Consider the following 26,227-nt stretch of genomic DNA (forward strand, 5'->3'; position numbering starts at 1 on the left):
ACTACTTTTACCCGCGCGTTCACCAATACGGGGGTAGACTTTGCGGGGCCTTTCGACATCAAAAGCTACCGCGGTAGAGGATGTCGACTGTCAAAAGGCTACGTATGCCTTTTTGTCTGTTTCTCCACTAAGGCCATTCACTTAGAGGCCACTAGTGACCTCAGCACCCCATGCTTTCTCGCAGCCTTCTCGCGTTTTATCGCGAGAAGAGGATATCCGAAGAACGGCTACTCCGACAATGGTACAAACTTTGTCGGAGCATCAAGATCTTTACGATCCGAATTTAAAGCCTTTCTGGCAGAAAGCCGAGACAAAACAGTATCAAAGTACAGCCATCAAGCACTAAGCTGGCATTTTATTCCCGCCGCCGCTCCACATATGGACGGCCTGTGGGAAGCGGGAGTGAAGAGCTTTAAAAGCCACTTCAAAAAGATTGCTTCTCCCCACAAATATACTATGGAGGAGTTCCAAACACTTTTGTGCAGGATTGAGGCGTGCCTCAACTCGCGCCCTCTCAGTCCAGGATCGAATGACCCAACGGACCTGGAACCACTAACCCCAGGACATTTCCTAACCGGCAGCCACCTGCTGGCTCCACCAGAACCAGATGCCAGTGAGAGCTCTGCCTCGATGATCAATCGATGGCAGAAACTCAAAGCCCTCCATCAAACCTTCTGCCGGCGATGGAAAATCGAATACTTATCCGAACTTCAAAAACGAGTGAAGTGGAAGCATCCCAAAGAAAATATAAAAGTGGGAGACCTCGCTGTCCTCAAAGAGGACAACTTATCTCCCAACGAGTGGAGGCTAGGTAGAGTCGTCAACGTACACCCCGGCGAAGATAACCGAGTACGTGTTGTCGACCTCAGAACCGAGAAGGGTCACGTCAGACGACCTTTGGTCAAACTGATCCTTCTTCCTACGGAGATAGATTGTGAGAGGACCACGAGCTCCTCTTAACAATCCTTCCGTTCCTCCACATCCCTCCTTTCAGAAACATCAACCCCAGCTCTCGTTCACCCGGAACGAGGCCAACCAACAACCCAACCGCAGATCCGTTATCTGCCTTTATCTGAATTCGGCCAATTCTATTTTTTGATTTCCAAAACAAATGCATTCAGCCCATTAAATTTTTTAATTTTCCAAAAAAGAGAACATCCCACAATTCACTCGCTCACCCCGAGCGAGGTCACCAGAAGCCCTAACGCAGACCCGCTATCTGCCAAAGAACATAAAGGCCTTCGGCCTATTTTATTTACAATTTTCAAAATCCAAACCCTGCTCTCGCTCCCCTGAACGAGGCCAAAACACCCTAACACAGATTCACTATCTGCCACAGAATCCGCAATTAAATTGGCAATTACACCGCCAAATATCATATCCCATATAACCTAAACGTCCAAATTTCAAAGTACTTTCGATCCGAGAATTATAAAATCGTCGAGAGAAAGTATATTTCAAATGTTATTATTCTCCAATAATAATTTTCTATTGATATCCTTACATACTTCTGATCTAAGCTGTTAGTGTATTTGATATCATTGCAAAATTGAGTTTTGCCTATATGAATTAATGTTTGATTGTTTTTCGCTGTCTCTTTCTGATCATATTCATGAACAGTTTTCAATCATGAGGATATGCTACAGAATTTTTAAACGGAAAGGTATTCCTAAAATTGATTTCATAAATGCGTTTTTAATTATACCTAGTATGAAAGAATTGACTTTTGGGTTTATATTTTAATTATTATTCGTACAAAATTTCATTTGTAAGGAAATTATAATAATTGCCAAAGGTAATCTCAAATGTGACATATATATCCTCCGTCAGAGAAAACCCAACTCATTCTGGTACGTAGAACCAGTTGCTGTGGCAATTTTCATTCAAATTGAAAATGCCAATTTTCACCACTAGCTTCTTTGAGAAAGAATATGGACAATAGGGATATGTTTTACTGCAGTAAAAGTTCGTTGTGGTAAATTTAAAATTACAACACCTGTAATACTTATTGTTGAGTAGCTAGTCGAAGCTTTGCTAATTTTCTGCTATACTCATAGCTATAATCCAAGTTAGGATTGACTGCATTTCTGTTTCGCATGATTCGTTTAATTAGGAAACAAATTTGGTATGAAGACCAGGGGCTCGGAAATGGTATGCACGATTATCATCTTCCTTAGCCCATTGTATGCATTCAATTATATCGCGTAAATCGTGTTCCATGGGTTATTAGGTGTGTTATTTTGGATACGAATAATAATTACTACCACCCTTATATAACTTTGGACTCCTACTTTCTTTATAAAATCTCCGCCTACACTATTTTAATTTCTTCTGATTTTATTAACTAAATAGTACGTATTTAAACATCATATGACAAATACAAATTAATGACTTACATGCTCATTGTCGCTCCCTAATACAATGGTTTTTGTATTTGATTGTGACTATTCCACACCCCAGAATGTAAGTGAGCCATTTCGCGTTGACATAAAACAATTTTATTCCTCTAAAAATTAGGAAGTTAAATTAAAGGGTCAGCTTACTGATATTTCACAATATGAATGTCAATAACACTATCACCAATATACACAAATGAAGCTCACCTATCATGATTTTGTACCACCATTTTCTTCTCCAATATTTGTAACGTTTTAGACTCCGGTTTTACGATGTATACGCTGCCGCCTCCAATGTCGAATTAGCACCATCTGCGCCTTCTAAGGCTGTGTTTACCCCGTCAGTTACAGCATCATTGCAATTGATTGTGCGTAGAAATACGATGGGATCTTTTAAACTATCTGAATTAAGCGCATCACAGGACTGACGATATTGCTCACTGAGAACAAATGACGCATGATAGTCTTCTTTTTAAAGTTTAAAAGTTTTCATTATATCTCAATAAGTGATGATCCACATCATTGGGGTAATTGCGATTAATAAATTTTGTTTATTTGTCGGTTGGGTGGCTTAATGTACAATCGGGCCTGTGGCAACTTTGCTTATAATGTAATACCCGCCTTATGCTTCCACCACCAGGTGCTGGTGCGAAATAGTATTCTTTCACCATCTAAGCTTTCGAGTTTGGGTTCATTGATAGAATTTGCATCATTCCTATGCGAACAGAGTTGTGTGGCCAGGATTCCATCGCCTTCTACTTTTTGCTTCGAAGTAGCACGCAATACTTTAGTAACTTCATTGTTAAAATGACCGATGCGTGTGCGGTTAAGAATATCTATAAACTTTGGATCCGATTGGCAATGCACTTCTCTTAATCCAAAAACACATTGAATACATTTCTCCTTAGCGCCACAGTGGGCGCAAGAACGTTGTGTTGGCGTTGTATTCTTGCTCTTTACCACATGCTGTAATTACAGGAAATCGCCACAAAGTTTCAACTGAATTCCACAGAAGGGGTGCTCATTTTTTGCGTATGCGTCTGACTACGGCCTCGATTTTCTCAAAATATTGTCCATACACCATGTAGATCTCGTATGTGATTAGTCATTTGCATTTACGCCAGATTTGAACACTGGCAGGACGAGATGCCAATTCAATATAACGCTGTAACCCATCATCACCAGTGCCGACCCCGGCCAACGCGTGCAAAGTTGCACCACCAATAAGACAAGCAGCTACACCTGTCGAAGCTGTAGCCACAGTGCCATCCGGTGGCAGAGCAGATATGATTTTACGCAAAAGAATACTTTTCCCTGTACCAGCAGAGCCCGTGAAGAATACACTCCTACCCGAAGGGCAGGTAATCAAAACAGTTATTTGTTCCTCACAAAGTCCTCGGGACCTAACGTTGATGTACTCTGATCCCGATAGTCTTTTTGCAGCTGGTTCTGCCTGACCATCGCCACCTTTTATTTAATCGAAACGTCGTTTTTTAGCAGCCAGTGGCGGTGGCGTTTTCCCCGGACCACGTCCTAACAGACCAGTCTTCATCCTGGCCATTATTATATCCGTTGTAGTTACTGGCGATGAAGCCGCCTAAACAAAATTGCTGACCCCCTAGCTTGCAGCGCACTTGAAATAGTCGTTATCGCCCATTGAAACCCCGTCACTACAGATGACAAAATCAACATTTTTGCATAACTCATTACATTTGTACGATTCGTTCAAGGATTAGCCCCATTCTAGACAGAGGGTCCAAACCCCCACCCCCGAAAGCGGCTGGGCAGAGAGCGAACCCGGTCGCTTTTTCTAGATTCACCCCCATTTGCTCTGTGTCCTCCAGGAACATCTCCCCTATTACCTCACCCCAACATCCTCTTAGAGACATTAAATGCCACGTAGACATACGACTGTACAATCTCACCGTCCTTTCTATCAATGCAATTGTACATGGTTCTACTAAGGGGTGTCTTCGAAAAATCAGCTGTACATAATAACAAATTTGTTTAACATATATTGACTATGCGTATATAGTGATATATTTAAAGACTACCGATTTAACTAGCAAATGAATTGGGGTATTGTGTAATTAGTTTAGGAGTCAGTAAACCTTTTTTAACAAGATCCATGGAAATGATTTCAAACACAGTCACTTTTTATAAGTTTGAATAGATTTACTAATAAATATCAGATTTATAAAAATTTAACTGTCCATGATATTACAAATAAAAATTATGAAATAGTAAAACACTTAAGCAAATACTATTCCACATCGCTATTCTGTATAGGAGCACCGTATTAATCAGATAAATGCTCGATTTAAGAGGAAAACTCATCAGAAAGAATTTTTCTGGACTTAAAATCATCCTTCCATGTGCCCGATCACAATCAAAATGAACAAACCCGCGTACAAGGATTAGATTACTTCTTTTCTCGAAGTATGAACAAGAGGCTAATTAACACTTCCAGAAATTTGGATTATGAACCATACGTCTTTGAAAGTTTGCATACCAATTTTGCAATGTCGATAGAGGCACTAGCGTTTCGTTGCTCAATGATGGAATCTGTTGAGGAGTCTTGGTGAAACTGGATGCGTAATTGAAAAAGTTTTCTAACATCTTTTGGCTAAATTGCAGATTTGCATTCATATTTTGCACAGCTGGGGTCAACTCAGCAATCATAAGCTCTGGTTCGACTGAGATTGCAATTTGTGATGTATGTGAAATCTCTTGTGCACCAAAAATCATTCCATGCTCCGTCGCCTCTAGTTCATGTCTTTTCTTAAGTTGTGAGATTTTAAAGATTGCAGATGGCTTCGCATTGGATATGTGACCCAAGTACTGCCATGTTGGAGCCGAATTATCATCAGGCCAACTAAAGTATACAGCGGCTGCTGTTCCTTCCAGTTAAAAACACAACTATATAGTTAACATGATCTATATCTGGAACATTTATGACAACTTTATTCTCATCCACGGGTGTAAAATCTGTCTGCGGCAAACGCCCTGAAATAATCAATCCAAACATATTCAGCTACTCTACGCCTTAAAAAGGCAATAAATAATTTAAAAATTTGCTCATCGAAGCGCTCTAGAACAATTGGCAACTACGTGACGATTTTAATTTCCGTAGCAACCAAGTTGAACTGGCCCAACGATTGTCAAAACTTGTAATGTGGGTTGCAATTGCGAATTTGATTTTGGCACCAATTATTTTCATATGGCAGTGCATATATTTCTTATTTTTATATGCGACTGTATTGAGAAAAGAACCAGGAATGTTAGGAATGCGGACATGGTCTAATTACCAGTTATATTTACATTTTAATGAACTCGAACATGAATTGGACGCACGGCTGAACCGCGCTTATGACTACGCAGACAGGTACCTAAGGTCATTTTCATCTCCTTTAATGGCAGTAGTAGCAAGAAATATATTATTTATATCTGGTGGAATTCTGGTGCTAATCCTGGCTCTGGGCATATACGATGAATATGTTTTTCAAGTGGAACACGTTTTAACAATAACGCCCTTTATACTAATGTTTGTATTTCGGCCGAAAGCATTGGAGTTGGTAAAATTTTTCAAAAGTTTTACAATGACTGTGAAGGGTGTCGGAAATGTGTGCTCATTTGCACAAATGGACGTTCGAAAATACGGAAATCCGGACTGGCAAATACCAAAGCCTTCCTTAAAACAAAAGGTAAATCTAGATGGCCATGGCTTAGCTGCCAAAAATGAACACGATAATGGAAAAATTTAGCTTTCATTAATTCGTTTTACCTTAACCAACCCCGAATGGAAAGTGCCACCAGAAGCTGCAAATTTTTTAAATGAAATACGTGAACATGCTGCTGAAGACCTGCAAATTAAAATAAAAGTAATTACTAATGGAAAAAAAAAATTGATTTTATTTATGTAATAATGAATAGAAGCAAATATTAGAATTGTACTTACCCTTACATATTCTGCATCCAATATTCCGCAAACGATTGTACTACGACCACGCGCCGTAGTAAAAGGAATGAATCAACGGAAAAAATCTTTCGATTAGTTCCGTTTGTTTCAATTCAGAGGAATTTACATTCTATACACGGGTGTGTATGAATGTGCGCAATTTTTTTGTCTTTGCTGCTGGTAAATATCTACCAGTACGCGGACTTTTTAAGAGGAAAATGTTGGCAGACAAAAAAAAAAATGAAAATAGTAGTAGTTGGTAGATTTTTTACCAAGAAAACAATAGCTACAGTTCTTATTTGTACCAAACAATAAATAATTTATTGTAAAACAAATAACGCGCATTTCAAGGAAATGACACTTTAAAACTCATAAACAAGACAAAATTACATGTACATTTGTATATACCTACCTAGCTTATGCCTATACGATACTCACTTTTTTCCTGTATCGTGAGTGTGAGATACTGACAGACATGCACCAACACGTCTAAGCACAACAACAATTTTCCAAGGTACCAAAAATACTGCCGCAAAATAACCGATTTCGGCAGGTTATCGTTTACGTAAAACTTTTTGTTGTCGTTCATACTCTTCACAAAAAAAAAAAAAAAACTGGAAAACTAGCGCAGAAAATACTCGCGTGCTCAGTTGACAGTTAGTTTCTCTAGTCAAAAATTCATTTCCCGTTTAAGTTATTCACAAATTTTTCAAAATTGACTGATTTGGTCAGTATCGCCTCCTAATATTAGTTGGGTGGGCTCGGCAATTCAATACCGTAATGCAGTATACGGTTTCAGTGCGAAAATACTGAAATATTGGTAGAATCTAAGTTTTGGTAGCAGAAGTCGTAGTAGTAGAAAATGAAAAATGGGTCAAAAAGGTTGGTCAATCTACCAATGCGGTAAAGTCCGTGCACTGACTGCCCATATACTTATACCAACGTATGTACATATATATGCCGAGTTTTTAAATGTACATTGTATTAGGGATGCATAAAAAGATGCAACCCACACGGCATTTAGATGATTAAATTTTGAATTTCCCTACATATAAATACAATTTGATTCTTCTTTCTGACTAAATAATGAGTTATCATACAATTGAACAAAAGAAATAATCAAATATGAATACCTTTGATGATAAAAAACTGAAAATCATTTTTCGATCACGTTTTGGAATCATTTTTGAAGTCCTTTGATGATTAAATTTTAATATTTCATAAAAGTCAACAAAAAGAATAATCAAATATGCTCACCTTTCGATGAACAAAAACTGAATATAGTTTTTCAAACACATTTTGGAATCATATTTGAATCAAATGTGTTTACTTTAGGTGATCAAACATTTATAATCATTTTTAATTCAGCTTTCTGAATCTTTTCTGACTATATTTGTTAACTGAATAATGAGTTTTATACTTGTTAAAATTTTACTTTTCATTGAAGAACTTATTTTTTTCACATACACACATTTTTTCAATCATGAAGTTCAGAAAAAATATGTATATAAAATTTTTATTATTAAGACATTCTTCAAGACAATTTAATGCAAATGCTGCTCATGCCCGAAGATTTCCCAAACCATTTCTCCACCTTTCCAGATAATACATAATAGTTGGACAATACAAAAGTTGTGAGCTATTTGACCAGGTAAGTGAAACTCTCTTGACATATGTACCTGTATATGTCTTCAACATCCCGTACCGTATCGTAATTTAAGATATTGACGATCATAGCTGATGTTGGATGTTGTAGTCGCAGGTGAATATCGGTCAAGTTTGTTTGCGAGTGACCTGTGGTTCAAATAGCCCACTTCCGCATGCTTTCTTCCCCTGATGAAATAAGATTATTATGTAGTATCTTATTTTGAATGAGATATGGAGAATAAATGCATCATCATCGCATTCAAAAATGAGTCAAAAATCTAAACCAAAACGATTGAAATATATTCACGAATATGATCAGAAAATTACTGTGAAAAGCAGTCAAATATTACTCTAAAACAATTAAAGCTCAATTTTACAATGATATCAAATATGAATAAAAAGCGTTTCGAAATATGAATCATAAATGATTATTCAAGAATAATCACATTTATGGTACATTTTTCTCCCGACGATACGCTAATATTCGAACAGAAAATGCTTTTAAATTTGAACGTTTTTAATCATCTTAGGGTATGATATTTGAATATTTTTTGATCAAAATTTTCAAAAAATGCTGGCTGGGAAACGGGTACCCAAAAAACCCGTTTTTGGCAAATCGGTATCGGAGCCAAATACACTTCGGAAACCGTGCCTTTTAGTAAAGACCATCAATAAAACAGGACTACAAGCGTAATTGGGAACAGTTGAACAAATAATCGAAGGGCAATACAAAAGAATGGCTCATTCGACAAATTTTTCACCTCGTCCAAAACGAAGATTTTATATTTTTTTTTATATAGCATAAAATTATGCTGACCAAACATTTTTTTTGTGGCGGGCAGGAAAGTTGTTGGTTTTTAGCACCAACAACACAAATAACAACGACTCGAAAGATCCCACAATAAACACTCTCTACCCGGTTCGGTACCAAAATGTGAGTACCAAGCAACTTAAATGTCAATTTTTCTGCAGCACTAGTATGCCTGACTAGCTGAAGCGCTACCGGATGACACAAAATTAAACAGAATAAGGCACTAATGACCCAGGCACATAACGTGCGGGGAAAGAGGCCACGCACATAACGTACGCGAGATGAATATATTCTCGTAGGCATTTAGACATGTTTTCACCCTACTCACGCGCGAAATCTCAAAAGCGCCCGATAATAGAATTGGGGCTTACTCGCCGCCAAACGCGTGACACAGTCATAATCACTCAACGAGGTTCCTTTATTTTTTCTTTCTACTTATCTGAACAGAATGACTCGCTACGCTTCGTTGCGCAGGAGAACCGAGCGCCAGGCCGCTCGCTACGCCAAACCGTGCCCGCTATGTAACGGGCGGCATCCGATTCGATCGCGCACTGTTTATAGGGCGAAGACCCCTCTGCAAAGACTGCGCGAGATCATTCGCCTCGACTACTGCCAGAATTGTCTATCGATGGTGCATCGGGCAAAAAGTTGTACCAGCGACGGCAGGTGCAGACGATGTGGCCGACAACATCACACCACACTGCATCTACCAATGGACGATCAACACCACACCAAAATACCTTCACCGATAGAAGACCTTCCACGGCAAGCAGAGCGTTATAAGTGTTGGGCACAGCAAGTGGAGGAGGAGGAAGAAGAAGAGTGCGAGACGATACATCCCTCCCAGGAGAGTAGGGACTACCGAGCAGGGGACGATGCAGAGGAAGCCCTCTCGATTCACGCTTCCGAGTCTTACTTCTATCGCGACGCACTAGAAAACTGCCAAGAGGAAATTTGCACACGGTCGCTGCAACGAGAAATCGGGTGATCGGACCCACGGCCGTTCCGACCCCTGTTAGCCCACGAAAGACGGAGCCAAAGTGGCGCGGAACCACGGCCTTCCCGCACGCTCCATCAACGCCGAACGCGTAATCATACAAGCGGCCACGAACGCCGACTGGTCATGCAGCCACGCCAGCGACAACGCACAAGCAACAACGCCCGCAACCAAGCGAGTAGACTGGCCCCACGGCCGGGCCAGCTACGCGCCATACGCAATTGTCATGAGGATAACCGGGACGGTAGACTGGCCACTCGGCCGCGCCAGCTACCGCAACACAGTTCCTTTAGGAATGGGATCATTGCAGCCCAGGCTACCGCCGCCCAACCCTACGACCAATGGCTACTCTGGCGCCAACTGCGGTCGTGAAGGTGGAAGCCGGGGGGCGTTTGCACCTTATCCGTGCACTCATAGACGCATATTCCCCTCGCACAACGATCGAACGTCGGCTGGCGCGAGAGTTAGCACTGCCGAAGACCGACGCCGCAGGCGAAACCGGCTGCTTTATTAGGTTCAGGGGCAAGCATGGACAGAGCAAGACGGTGACCACACATACAGTCTGCGTCCATGATTTCAAGCGCGTCAGCCCAACCTATCACGTCGACCCCCGCGTGGCGGCTCCGTACGAGCATATCCGATTGGCGGATCCACAATTTTATGCTTCAACGCCTATCCGCCTCGTTCTCGGCGGCGACGTTTATGCCGAAATTATGACGCCGGGCACGTTACCACCATCGTTTGGCTCGCTGCTGGCCCAAAGCACCAACTTTGGTTGGGTGCTTTCGGGGACACACCCGATCTAGAATACCCTAATGGTTATTTTGGATTATTTAGTTTAGTGCAAGTTTAAACATGTAAAGGGTACTTTTTCCGAAATAAATGAAGTTTTATATGAATGGCAAGAAATATACCATACAGTTTCCATTATTTTTTTCTAATCGTCCTAGCTCTAGGTCACGGCGAAGGCAAGGAGGATGCCGTCGCGCCATCCGGCGCGCACCATTCGGCGCGCACCATTTAATGTTAGAATCTAGTTTTAAGACAATCGTGGTCGGGGACGCTCGGGCGGAGTGTGGGCTGTTGCGTATCGCAAGGGGGCCGGCATGTTTAGGCCCGACGCCTAAATTCTCATTAATTTGCGCCACCCTAATAGCACCATATTATCGACGACTAGTTCGCCCACATGCATGTATAGGTGTACATGGGTAGGGTTATGTTGTCCGTACACATATACATGCATGCCGGTACAACTATGTGGGGAAGCTTCCCCTTAAAACCGGAGACTTTTCCGCGGTTCAACGGTTGTCCTCGACAAGGCAACCGTCTAACTTTTTCAGCGATCGTTGAGCGAACCAGAGCTAACACTGTCCGAGGAGCCCCGCCACATTTTATTATACAAGGTAACTTATTGTGCTAATTTTAATTTTCACTATAATAAAGACAAATATTATAACGAGAAATATCTCTCGCCTTTCTTTTCTCTTGCTTTTATCCTTAATACAATTGTGGTGCCTCCACTCCTTTGCCGAGTTTGTGACACACCACAATTGTTCAACATGCCTATGTCCGAAACCACTGCAATATCATCATCGGCTTGGAGCACTAAAGCATTGAAACGCCTGAAAAATCAGAAGATGCGTTCATTGAAACTCAAATTCCGTCGGTTGTGCTGAAATCTTGTGCTCGATACTTATATCGACCTCTAGCCTGTTTGTTCAATGCGTCCCTGAAGCAAAGGGTATTCCCCAAGAAGTGGAAAGAATCATTCATTATACCACTGCATAAAAATGGTAGCAGAACGTGTGTCAAAAATTATAGAGGAATATCCAAACTCAACACTATTCCTAAGCTATTTGAATCGATTATCACAAAACAGATTGCTTTTAGAGTATCTTCATTAATTGGCTTTTCACAACATGGCTTTTGCAAGGGTAAATCAACGGTGTCCAACTTGCTTGGTCCGGTTTTGTTTCTGTTGTTCATTAATGACCGTCCTAGTGTTTTGAAACGCTGCATGCCGTTGATGTACACTGATGATGTCAAACTTATAATGCCTATCCACTCACCCGTGGATAGGGCATGTCTTCAGGCTGATCTGAATAGTCTAGTTGACTGGTGTAATGTAAACGCCATGTCACTAAACCTAACTAAATGTAAGTTCATGTATTTCACAAGGAAGTCCTTCCAATCCCATGATTATGTTATTGGCGGCTATGTAATTAAACAAGTCTCTAATTTTATTGATTTAAGCGTTACAATGGGCCCAAAACTGGATTTCAAACTTCATATTGAATCTTGCGTGAATAGCGCTTAAGGTACTTTGGCTTTCGTTAAACGTTGCACATAGGTAGATTTTCAAGTTTTAGGCGGCCAAAAATATTTTATTGCCTATATCTTCTTAAAACTGTTTAATAAATGAAAAATTATAATAATTTATGCAATTAATCGGTTATATTAAAAAAAAATAGATATTACACTGTGTAACACTAAAAAATAATTGCGTAGTGAGACTTTTTTTCTTCTTGTACACCAAGAAGTGTAATAACTTAGTTCTGTCTTTATCTAGGGTAATTTTTTAATTCGTTTTATGGAAAATTATCCATCACTAGGGTAGGCACCTTGTCGTTGGTGTCAGGGCTTAGCCGAACTCCATAGCGCCCGACTATGAGGTGGAGCTGTTTAGGACTGACATCTACGCCGTTTCGCCTCATAGGAGGGCGGCGGGATGTCGGTGACCAAGAATTACCAACCCCCTAATCCAGGGTGTTATGCGGACCGTGTCTATTGGACGATTTGCAGCCAGGGGATAAATTCGGCGCCTTCCCGATACCGGGCCACCTCGGGAAGTATTTATGGCCTTACCACAGTAAGGGACGCTGCTGTGGAGGACGGTTCTTTTCCTGTATATAATACTGGACCGCTGAGCCCGCCTTCTCGGGCAGGTGGTCGTACGACCAAGATGAACGACTCATTACCTAATTGTAATAAGGACGATGTAAAAAGGAGGACTGAGTCGCAATCCAAGGACGACAAATACGAATTAAGCGATGCGTCGGACTCGGGGAGCGAGAGTAGTGCTGATTCAATGAACTCCGTGTTGGAGAAGCACACACATGAAAACGGAGTAGATGAGTGGAGAAGGGTACGGAGCAAGGGAAGTAAAAGAGCTCTCTGGCAGTACCGTGCAGCAGTAAGAATTGTACAACGCTTGGGAGCAGTGGTCGGCCCAACAGAAGTGGAGATCGAGCGTTTTGAATGGGCCCATGAAGCGTGGTGTGGCAAAGCAGTCACTGACTGTGGCGCTGGTTGATCGTAGCAGTCGTTTCGGAAAAATGACTACTGAAAGGTGGAGATCTGTGGAAAGGGAGGTTATTAGCTTAATGCTTAAGATGATGCGGGAACAGCCAAGTAAGCCCCTTCCAACTTTTGATTTCGGGGGATGGTATAATGGTGTGAAGATGATAGCGTGCGACAACATCGCGAGCTTGCGGTGGCTGGAGGAAGTGGTTCCAAACCTCCAAAGGCAAGGCACGAACGCGCGGTTTGAGGCGGTGGATAAAGCGCAAATCCCCACGGTACCAAAAGTTAAGGTATGGATACCATGCGTGAAGAAGTCGGAGGATACACTGCGACTTCTGCAGAATCATAATCCGAACATACCGACACAGGATTGGAAGGTACTTACTGTATCTCGGCCTAACGAGGATGGGCCGTTCTACATCTTCCAAACAAACAAGCAGGTGAAGGATATCTTGCACACGCAGCTTGGCAAAATGTCCTTTGCCACTGGCAAAATTTACATGCGACTCAGGAAAAGAATTCCCGAGGATAAAAACCCTATCACGCTAGAGGTGGGCGAAGCCGAAAAGGACCTCAAAAGCCTAAAGGAAAAAAGACAGATGGAGGTCCCCAACGTCACCACGAAGGTGTTAGAAGAGGACCAACAGCCAAATGGTGCTGTGACTGGCACAGAGGAACATCCGGCACAAGAGTCACGAGAGGCAGAAGGGGGCCTTGAATACTCTAAACCAAAAGGGCAAGGGAAGGACGGCGACGTAAAGACGAAGGTGCTGGAGGGGACAAACCGTCCAATGGTGCTGCGAGTCCTACAGATAAATCTCCAACACAGTAAAGTGGCGTCGAGCGAACTCCTCCTAACCCTTGAGGAGGGTTCGTTTGGCGTTGCGCTGATCCAAGAGCCGTGGCTCTCATCGGGAGGAAATGTTTCTGGACTTAGCGCGCGCGGGTTTGGCGCAAACGGAAGGACGGTGGCGAGCTGTAGTAATGGTAAGGAAACAGCTGCATTCATATATGCTGCCTAATTACACCACTGAGGACCTCGTAGCGGTGGCCGTTGAGCAAAAGAATAAGCAGGCATTTATCCTGGCGTCCTGTTACATGGCCCATGCTGCGAAGGGTCCACCGATGGAGTGCAAAAGGCTAGTACAGGAGGAAGGGCGCAAAGGGCGGTTGGTTATAGGCCCACATCGAAATGCGCACCACGGTGCATGGGGAGGAGCAGATACGAACGAGAGAGGTGAATCTCTATTTTGTTACATCCTGCAAACCAATTTGCAGATAGCCAACAGGGGAAATGTCCCTACATACATTGGTCCAACATCCACCATGCGTATATCAGCTTCAGCATCCCCCTAAAGAGGGTAGAGAAGCGAGGAATCTTTAGAAACCCTAGGTCAACGATCTGGACTATATTCCAGAAACATGTAGAAACAAAAGTGGGACAACCCAAAGAGTTTGCCAATGTAGAGGAACTGGAGGAGTCGAATGAATTCCTAACAAGGACGCTTATGACTGGGTATAACAAAGCTTGCCCTCTAAGAAGATTCAGACGAAAAGCCAAGCCGCCATGGTGGAGCAATGAGCTGAATCTTCTAGGAAGACAGGTAAAAGAAATGTTTAAGTTCGCAAAGACCGCGGAAAGCGAAGCGTTTCGGGACGAGTACAGGGATCTACTGAGGATCTTCAAGGGTGAAATTACCAGGGCGAAGAGAAACTTATGGAAAAGCTTCTGTACGGACATAGAGTGCTCCAGCGAAATAGCACGGTTAAAAAAATTCCTAGCAAAGGGAAACATAGTCCAGGGAATAATAAAGAAAGAGAACGGGGAATGGTCACGTAATAGTGAGGAATCCATTGAGGGGCTTCTCGACACACATTTCCCATCTTGAGATGGTTTAGAAGAGCCAGCAGACATCACTCACACTTCTATTACGGAGCTAGTAGTGCCGGGCTTGGTGACCGACACCAAGATAGAATGGGCTGTGAAAACGTTTTCTAAGTTTAAATCGCCGGGCCCAGATGGTATATTCCCGGCCATGTTACAAGTTTCAAGTATGGCGGTCGTGGAATGGCTTAAAATAATATTCGATAGGTGCATAAGGCTGAATCATGTACCGCACTCTTGGAGAACTGCTCGTGTAGCTTTTCTACCAAAGGCGGGGAAGATCGGTCACGTGTATCCCAAAGACTATAGACCCATTAACTTAACATCATTTCTGCTCAAAACCTTTGAGAGGTTGATAGATGTGTACATAAAGTCCAATGTGGATGAAAAGCTGCTCTCCACAAAACAGCATGCGTACACCAAAGGCAAGTCGGTAGACACCGCATTGCATAGGGTGGTAATAAGCATAGAGAAATCCTTGGAATATAAGGAGTATGCTCTAGGAGTCTTCTTGGACATTACCGGGGCTTTCAATAATATTGCAAAATGGGCGACTATGGATGGTCTTAATTACATAAAAGTACATCCTGCCTTAATCAGATGGATCGGCTGCATGTTAAAAAGCAGGAAGATTATATCACAATGGGGTTGTTCGAGACTACGAAATCAGTGGAGAGGACACTCCGCAGGGAGGGGTGCTATCACCGCTGCGGTGGACGCTGGTCATCAACCAACTGCTCAGGCGATTCGATGAGGGACACGTAAAACTTACGGCTTACGCAGATGACGTTGTAATTGTCATAAGTGAAAGTGCCTTCCAACGATTAGCTCTTTGATGGATCGGGCGCTTCGGAATATTCATACCTGGGCATCTAATGTCGGGTTGAAAGTCAATGCGAAGAAGACGGATATGGTCTTGTTTAAATAGAGGTACAAGGTCCCAAATTGGACAAAACCTAACTTAGGAGGGGTGATCTTACAGGAGAAACCTTGCACAAAACATCTAGGAATCATCCTAGACAGTAAGCTGTCATGGAAGCTCAACGTGGAGGAGAGGGTCAAGAAGGCCTCAGCGGAACTCTATGCATGTAAAAGAATGCTGGGGTGTACGTGGGGCTTATCGCCCTCTCTTTCTCATTGGGTTTTTACAGCGATTGTAAGCCCTATTCTATACTCTGCAGTTCTTGTTTGGTGGAAAGCCACACAAAAACAACATACCTGAAAAAATTAAGGGGGTATGCAGACTATCGATGCTTGGCTTTACGGGAGCCCTGAAAACAACCCCGACGGCTGCACTATATGCCATTCTGCATATTCCACCTGTAGACCTGGTAGTAAAGAACAAAGCATTAACAACCGCAACCAGGCTCGGTGCCTCGGAGCAACTTGAGCGCCGACCATATGGCCATAGTAGTATAGCATCATCAATCACAACACGAACAGACTACCTGATTACCTATCTGCGCTTCGATGGAGATCTTAAGGCCACAATAGCGGTCGACGGATGGCGCAAGAGTGCACAAATGGCGGACGAGGCGATACATGTGTACACAGATGGTTCCAAAGTAGTGGAAGGAGAAGGGTCTGCGGTATACTGTGCTGATCCGGAAATAAGCAGATCCTACAGGCTGCCGTATTACTGTAGCATTTTCCAAGCGGAAATATTAGCCGTGACCAAAGCAGTAGAAACCCTGGAAGAGAATAGCTTACGCTGCAACCGTGTTAACTTTTATATTGACAGTCAAGCAGCAATTAAGGCAATAATCTCGCACAGCACAGCATCTAAATGGGTGTTAGAGTGTAAGCAGTCTCTGGAGAGAATCGCGACAGGGAGAAGCATACATCTATATTGGGTCCCAGGGCATATGGGAATAGATGGGAATGAAAAAGCGGATGAACTAGCTAAAAAGGGCGCATCCCTTGAAGCTTGCCCCGTAGACGTCCCAATTAGACTGGGCGAGATTAAGCGAAGGGTAGAGGTGCACATGATCGACCAAGCGGGAAAGGCGTGGGATCAAGCGCGAGGCTGTAAAGTGTCGAAGATTATGTGTAGGTCTTACAACCTTAGACTAAGAAAGTTGCTTCTATAATTAAAAAGAGAGGACTGTAGACTCATGACGGGTATTCTGACTGGACACTGTCTTCCGGCGTCACATGCCTTTAAATTAGGCTTGGTCAATGATAGCAGATGTAGGAAGTGCGGGTTGGAGGAGGAAACGATCGAGCACGTTCTGTGCTCGTGCCCTGCACTTGCCAGGCTAAGACTCCAGCTATTAGGAGTGATACAGCTGTCAGATCTAGATGCAGCAAGTGGCTTAAGTCCTAGGAAGCTTCTAGTATTTGCCGAGAGGACGGAGTTATTTTATAACATAGGTTCTTGTTTTTGATAGGGTTGGTCGTTAAAACACTACGGACTCAATCAGTCTGTGTGAAGTCCTCATTGACCGGCCAGTTCAACCTAACCTAACCATGGAAAATTATAGTAATTTGTGCACCTAATGCGCAGTGAGGATATTTTTGTTGTTGTAGAGCAACAAGGGTGTATCAAACCCTCTATCTAACCCTCTATCTGCAAGTATCTGCAGCTAAATTTACTGCCAGTGGCAAGCTAATTGTGCCAAGTCCCATGTTCAAAACTAATTTTTACTTGGACGGACTTGGAAACATAAAAAAAATGCTTTTGAACACCAAAAATCAAAAAAAAAAATGTTTAACATCCTAATTAAAATAGGTTCTTTATCAATTTATAACTTTTAAAAATCATAACCACCATTAATAAAGTTAGTATTTACCTGGAGCATCAAAATCCACCACAAATACTCAATTCATTCGATTTCACATAGTTTAAAAAAAAAAAAAACTATAACACGCGTTTCAGAAATAGCTAAATTCCGATAACTTGACAGCTAACGACAGGTATGCGATGGATGGGAAGGGGTAGAATTATTGTATCCCTGTCTATTCTTAAGCTGTGGGAGTGCTTTTTTTGTAATTGTGGAAACTTTCAGAAATTCAATTATGGCCACCTAAATGTCTAAAATCTAGCTATGTGCGTTGGTCTAAAGAATTCAATGACACATACGTTATAAAAACTCTTTTTATATCATTGGTCAGGCCTACTTTGGAATACGCTTCAATAATTTGGAATCCGCGTTATCAGGTTCATTCTGACAAGCTGGAATCGGTCCAGAAACAATTTTTGCTTTTCGCTTTAAAACACTTTCCATGGGATCCTTCTAAAACGCATTTCCCCTATTGCAGCCGGTTAAAACTATTATTATTATTATTATTATTTATTATTATTTATTTCTTCTTACATCTATACTAAGCCTAGCTTATATCTATATATGGTAATTAATAAATAATCTAAATTAAGTAATTTATATGAGTATATTGCCTGTCCAAATGGAGTGAGAGATAGGTAGCGGACCAACGCAAGGATTGTACCAGTTGTATCTGACTCTGTTAACGTATTTAAAGTGCGAAGGCAACAACTCAACGGCGCACAGTGGCGCCTTTTGAGCTTTTTCTTTGCAAAAATCATAACTTTTGAACCAGTGAAGATGTTTTAAAAATTTAAAATGAAAATTTAAAAAGCTAATTTTTTGTAGTTGTATTGTGTGAAAGCTCAGAATGTCACAGATACAGGGTGATTCAAAAAAATTCGTCAAAATCGAAAATTTTTAGAAAAATGCAAAAACAAAATGTTTTTAGTAAAAAATAAAAAAAAATAAGATGATACTTGTCTTATAATGACGTATTTAAGCATTAAATAAGATAAAGTAATGATTTTGATATGATAGCGTGGCACTGCCCACTTATGATAAAAAGTTGTATCTAAGTAGTCACGTAATCAATAACTACCAAAATTGATAGACGTATTGTTTCTTTTAAATGGCAATACTCTTATAAAACTCAAATGTCCGTTTTTGGTGCCACAATAACAAGGTGCCTCAAAATTCATCGTAAAATTTTACATGTTTTTTTTTTAATTTACAAGCATATGTATTTTATTAATAACTAAAATTATTGAAAGTGGTTCAATGAAATTTTATTTGAGCTAAAGATTAAACAGCCAACGAATTTTGGAAAAGGGGAGCGGCACTGCCTATTTATGCTAAAAAGTTTGACCTTAGTAACCGCTTTACCAATTTGTACCAAACTCGATAGACGTATTGATTTCTATAAAAATTTAATACTCGTTTGAAGGCGAAATGCCTAAGCTTTAAAATAAAATTGATAAACTTTAGAGAAATACAATAACGAAAAGTATATATTTATAAATTACTGAATTAATTAATTCTTTTATTTGAAATACAAAATTAACTTGTACATAGATATCTTATTTTTCAATAAAGTAACAAAATTGATTAGAAAATCTCTTTTTCATTGTTGTGATAAGAAGTGAGAAACTTATTTCATCTTAACATAGTCATCGTCACTGGAACATATATCTAACAAAGCAACCATTTCTGAGCTATACGCGTCTGTAAGATCTTTTTGTGTTCTTACATACCTTATAGATGATATGACTGGATCAGAAGAGATAGCTAACATGTTAAAAAGGTCTTCGTTTTGTCTAACTCGTGATACTTTGCAGATGTTCATACATCTATATATTTTGTAGTCCTAGTTCTTAGATTCTTGAGCTTCTTCAGACAATTCTCCCAATGGTAAGCACTATTACTCTATTAAATCTTTTCCATGTGCCAAAATTTTATGTACCGTTGGTGTAAGTTTCTTCTCAGGATACTTTTGATGCAGCAACTCTGTAGTTTTAGATGCATATTCTCCCAATTTGGGTCCATTAACTGGTTCATGGCAGTTTAAAATATTTAAAATTACTCCCAATCTTTTCACAATATCTCTATAAACTCCTGTTATGCGAGCAGTCACTTCATCGTTTTTAAGAAATCTTCTTGAGGAGTTACCATCATTTGTATTTCCGTATACATACTTTGGACAGTTAACTCTAAGGCCAATCGCTTTATAGAATGCATCCTGAATTATTTTTTTTCTCCTGTTTTGTTTCTCCTTGCATGTTGTATTGTCGTCGAAAACTTCTCCTTGTTGTGATAGTGTATAAGACAGCTTCAAAACAAGTTCCATACATCCTATCCTAGCACGCAAAGGAGATATTCCATACTCATAATTTAGTTCGTGAGTTATTGAATCATCAAGATTTTCAAAGTCCTTTTGGCTCTTCTTACAAATTGGACATTTCTTGTAGATGTCGTATTTGTTATTAAGTTCAAAACTTTTCCATCGAACATTGTTAGAAGAAAATCATGCTTTATTGTAATGACATTCCCCTCTTCAATTTCAATTATTGTTGGTTCTAATTTGGCAATTTGGTTTTTTATATAACTCACTGTAGCTTTTATGAGTTCCGAAGACTCCTTCTCGTATTTAAATAATATCGGGCGGCACAATATAGTTGATGACGGACGTGGATTTTTCCAATATTCTGAAGCTTCATCTTTTAGTCGTAATGGAGCAATAGAAGCCATAAATATATTACTATATGTAATTGTTTCATCGTCTACATTTATTCTTTGTTTATATGCGCTTTGTCCTGATGATCCATCACAGCCCCACTTAGTTATCAATGCTAGCTCCTTTGGCGGTGATTTCAACTTTTTTTCAGTAAAACTTTGAAGGAGTCGTGTAGACGTATGATCCATTAGGTTTTGTAGCTCAATTTCAGCTGATACGTCGGTTATTTTGGGACTTAGAGGAACTGCTTCTTTCTTGGCTTGAGTAATTTTTTTGTATTCAGGTAAAATATTGGCATTACGTTGCAATAATGACTTACGCAATATAATATACTTTGTCTTTGTTAAACCGAGATCTATAAACAGCGCCAAAGCTTCTTCGGGAGTGTATTCCCTATGTAGCGCATTTGGTGGTGTGGGAATGCTGTTTTTGATCCTCATCAGTCGCACTGGACTTGCTACCGAACTGCTTCTGTTATATGAGACCTCACGTTTTCTTCGTCTTTTTTATATTTAATAGCCAGTGCTTCTGAAAGATGAGTCGTGGTCATAGCTTTTGTGGTATCAGACAGCTTCCTTTTCCTATTCTATGGGTTTTTTGGTCTCCCTCTAGATGGATTGGTTGACGTGCTAGGCGTTTCTTCGTCCAAAAAAGTTTTGTGAGCTAGCCATTTTTCATGCTTACTTAGAAATTTTGAATTGTTACGATAGACGTCCTTCCATTTTCTTTCTATCATAATGTATTGTAAACCAATTTTTTCTTCCAGGCCTTCCTTTTCTTTAATGCTTGTTTCACTTGCTAATTCTCTCATAATATCCTCAACGAAGTCCCGTCTTGACTTTGTAGATTTAAACACCGCAAATAGTTTCGAGTTTTCTAGATACATATTAGAATTGGCTTCGAGTGTATCTGATAAATATTAAACTGTGAACTATATTTAAAAATACTATTCACTTTATTTAAGTAAACAGAATACTTAGTTCCTTAATCTCCAAAAGACGAATGATAATAGCTTTATATACCTACTCAAATTATAACAATGAATTTCAGGTATACAATTTGTAACTAAAAAAATGTATGTTGTTAACAAGTTCCAATAACAAAAACGACCTTACGGCCGTACTGAATTATATATACCTGCTCAGGCGCGTATTTATGCCCAAGGTTGTTATTTGATGTAAAAAGTGAAGTTGCAGCTGGACGCAGGTAGACTTTATAAATTTAGGTAACTGAATATTTCACAAATAACTACTGTTAATTTGACGGAGCACATATTTTAACATTTTTTTTTTTTTCATCAAAATTTTAAAAAAGGCCTAAAATAGGCATTTCGAAAAACAGGTATATCCGCCAACTTTTAACAAAAAAACAAAATTTTTTTTTTTTGTTTCAATCCTAAATTAAATTATCTTTAATTGCTATACAAGAAAACGACAACCGGCCGCCTTATTTACTCACAAAACCATTTTAAATACAAGGAAAAAGAAGAAAAAATTCTAATTTTTCCCAATGTTGAAAATTGGTAAGTTTTGAGCGGCTCTACCTGGTAAACTATAATTTTCTGTGAAAAAAAAAGTTGTATATTCTTGATCCCCCGAAAATTCTCTATTAGAAACATGTGTTAGATTTAGCGAACGCTTTCATGATTTTTTTGATTTTTGCCATGCTTTAACGGCAGAGGCACCACTGTGCGGCGATGCACTTATTAGGTTGAGTGATGCGTTACAGTGTGAGCTTCGGATACTTTTTGCATACGTGGGAAAGCTTTCTAGTGCCAGCGTAGAGTACTCGGAATGTATGCAATGCTATTGGTGATTCGAAAGTTTGCCCACCTTGCACTAGAATGGCAGTGTTCTACAGGAATTGTACAATTTGTGTTTAAATTTCCTTAAGTTAGTGGATTTTACTTCATTTGGTAATACATTGTAGAATTTTAGTCCTTTATAGTACGTATTACATTTGTCTGCAGGGAGATGCTTGGTGTCTTATTTATTGTTAAATTAATAAAATAATCCATTTTTGTTTGGTGAAATTAAGTTTAACGTTCCTATTACGCCATCTAGACATTTTCAATCAATTTTTATAGCTACATGCAGATCGAATTATGAAATGCACGAACCACTTCGCTGTTTATGTCATGATCTTAATAAACACTGTAAAAATTTAGACGTCCGCGACTCGTTTCTTGGTATTAAAAATACCTTTTAACTACATTAAATTTAACATTTGAAATGAAGCAAAACGCTAAACCGTGATAATACTGCAAAGAATTTAGTGAAACTCCGCTTATTTTACACCTTCTACTAACGTTCGTATGGCGGCCACCGTGGTGTGATGGTAGCGTGCTCCGCCTATCACACCGTATGCCCTGGGTTCGCACCCCGGGCAAAGCAACATCAAAATTTTAGAAATAAGGTTTTCAATTAGAAGAAAATTTTTCTAAGCGGGGTCGCCTCTTGCAGTGTTTGGCAAGCGCTCCGGGTGTATTTCTGCCATGAAAAACTCTCAGTGAAAACTCATCTGCCTTGCAGATGCCGTTCGGAGTCGGCATAAAACATGTAGGTCCCGTCCGGCCAATGTGTAGGGAAAATCAAGAGGAGCACGACGCAAATTGGAAGATAAGCTCGGCCTTAGATCTCTTCGGAGGTTATCGCGCCTTACATTTATTTTTTTTTATTTACTAACGTTCGTATTATTAAAGTACTTCACAATAACACTGATACTTCACAACCAATAGCTTGCTTAAATCAAACAGGTTCCCTGATTTCTTAGCTTGCGCTCTTTTATACTCTTCGATTTCCCCGTTCGCATACTTCTGGCGTTTCTAGAATTTACTACTTACTTAGCAGCTATAAAATTACCAGCTATAACTACAGATGCACATTTATAGCTTCTCATATGCGCGTGTATATGTGAGTGATACTTCCACCGATGATTGCCTACTTTTGGGAGTATCTCAGATATATGAATGTGTTTGTGCGTTTCTCTCCGCTGCTTGTATGGACATATGTGTAGGCATAATGATTGATTTGGTTATGTGCATAAAAGTCACTGCTCAGTATCAGCTTAGAGATGATGGTATCCCTTAGTGTTGCTAATATTCATCACAATATATTTTTAACCCTCTGTTTCAAATATGAAGTACCAGTTACAGTTGAAACTTATTTGCAAAATTGCGTTGTGATAATTTTTTTATACGTATGTACTCAAATTTATTCTGTATAAATTCTATTCTGTATAAATTTTATCTACTATTAATTTGCTCTATTGTCATTTTCATAAATTATTATTTAATAGTTCCTTCATGAGTACGTTATGGTCTTTTTGAGATTCTTATTAGAATTCATTTACAACATATTAAATTGTCAAGCGTTTAATTAAATACTGTTAAAATATTATTTTTAAAATTGATGACTGCATATGTTATTTATGTCGTGCATTATATCTTTAAATTAAGTGTCGGTATATTTGTATAATTGCTTAATTTGTAGACTGATAAATAAAATAAATAAAAATAAAATAAGTTTATGTTCATTTGCAATTTTAAACGTACATACAGCTCTATAAACCTTTGGATTTTTTATGAATAAAAGGGTTGAGTTTTTAACCCTGAGTTAACTGCTAACCCGTCCTTGTATAAGAAAATTTGTATTGTTAACTCTGAGTTGAAAAGTTAAACTGCCGCCGCTCTGCAAGGGCTCTCAAAACTTTCAAACACGATCTGAAAAAAGTACACGGTAATGGTAGGCAACACGTTACCAACTCTTTATGTCTAAAATTAAGCACGCTAACTTAAGCAGATTTTTGTTGAATGGCTAAGCAACCAAATGCGTAACTTAATACACACAAAACTGTTTAAATTTGCAGCGCTTTTTGCTCTCTCTATATCTCCCTTTTTTTTATGTTATAAAAATGTTTAATTCAAAAACTTGTTTTTAATTGGTGGAAAATAATTTATTTATTTTTTTCATAAGCCAAAAACAATTCAACACTTATAAATATGTACATATGGCAGCTTAAATCATATACATGTATATTAATAGTAGAAATGCATCTTGTAACAATTATAAGAAAACTTCTTATTACAATTGTCGTGCAAACAAACAAAATTGCAAGCGTCGCTGTCCCTATGGGCGTACATATGGCGATTTTATGTAAGTTTTTTCTTATCAGTGAATTTATTTTTACAAATTTTACATTGAAACATGTCTATATATATTTTTAATTAATTTCTTAAATTATCTTCTCACTACACAATATGAGAATATTTTTTACCGACCGAATTTGCAAACGCAACTTTTCTCGGTAAAATTTATTTCAGAACTAAGAGAGAGAATGTGTTGCATGTTGAGAGCAGATCGCTCGCTGAGAGCATTTACACACGTTTTATTGCAAGTATAAGCATAACGCTACGTTAATTGTGCATTTTTGGTCACATTTAAAAATTTTCAGCATTTTATGTTTTATTACTAAACATTCTCAGTAGCAAAATATAAGTCTGTTATACTTTGTGTTTGAAATTATACCATTTGGGACTTTTCGCGGAAACTAAGCAGACATGAATATGATTTTAAGCAGCAGCAAGAGATTTAACATAAAATTACCATGATAATTGTCGTTAAATCAATCAAAAAGCTTAGAGTGTAGTTTATGTACTGCAATAATGTCAAGTGCACTTAAAAATAGGAAATAAGGAGCAAGCTAGTCTAAATTCAGGTGATTCCGGAGATATGACATGAAAGCTGAAGTATAAGAACTACTCTGCCGTAATCAGGCATGCTTAACCAACGAAATAATTTGACGATCTTAACGTTAATAAACGAAACGAAATGACTTCGTTTCGTTTATTAACGTTGATTATCGTAACGAAATGATATCGTTTCGTTGGTTAAGCATGCCTGGCCGTAATAATACAGAATGTGGGTATCTACATTTTTTTTGGATTAGGTCAGCTAATCGTGTGAAAACATATCTGCAGCTCGAAAGAATATTAAAAGCAAATATGCAGCTTTCCAAGGCCAAGATAATGGCGTATCAATTCTAAACAATGGATGTCAAAAAACAAAGTTGCAATAATAAACCATTTTCGAATCCCTCTCAACATAAGCTTAAACTTTTTTGTATAAAAAAACACCGCAATTTTCTCAATGCAAATTTTTTCATGGCACCTATGTAGGAATGGGTTCGACTTACTTGAATTTTTGGATACTGTGCATTAATCTCGGCTTTGGGTCTCCCGAAATCAGTCCTTTGGATTTGTTCTACTATCCGGAGGATTTGAACGTTTCGCAAGTTAGATCACGTAAGGCCATAGTGATCAGATATATTCACTGGCTCATAACTTGTCATAAGATGCCTAAAAGGGAAGAACAACATGCATATTCAACAAATTTATCTGTAAAAGTAAAACGGCTGGTCTTTATGGGATTCTTATTTTATGGAAACCTATATGACGTAAAAATATTGTAGATTTTGGTGGCCGTATTCCTGAATGTACTCTTCACAAAAATTCCTTCGTGCAGCCACACTAGCAGCCACTCGTATTGTGACGAATATTAGAATCACTATGCTGTTAGTAAATAATAACAACAAGAAATACAGTAAGCAACCAATCTTATGTACATGCACACACATAACCAGCAGTTCGAAGTGAAGAGATATCTCACACATACATGTAGTCATCAGCCGAAATTGTTACTGACACATACACACACATATAGCTAAATAAGCAGAG

General features: G+C 39.4%; 1 protein-coding gene and 1 pseudogene across 1 annotated transcript in view; one reads left to right on the plus strand and one right to left on the minus strand.

Annotated features, from left to right (window-relative positions):
* Positions 1–26,227, plus strand: part of Dhc93AB (Dynein heavy chain at 93AB) — a 2,991,564-nt gene that overhangs the window by 2,950,799 nt on the left and 14,538 nt on the right. The window lies entirely within an intron of this gene.
* On the minus strand, positions 4,592–5,469 carry LOC137236812 (protein OPI10 homolog; annotated as a pseudogene).

The sequence above is a fragment of the Eurosta solidaginis genome, chromosome 1, assembly GCF_040869045.1.
Source record: "Eurosta solidaginis isolate ZX-2024a chromosome 1, ASM4086904v1, whole genome shotgun sequence".
Classification (NCBI taxonomy): Eukaryota; Metazoa; Arthropoda; class Insecta; order Diptera; family Tephritidae; genus Eurosta; species Eurosta solidaginis.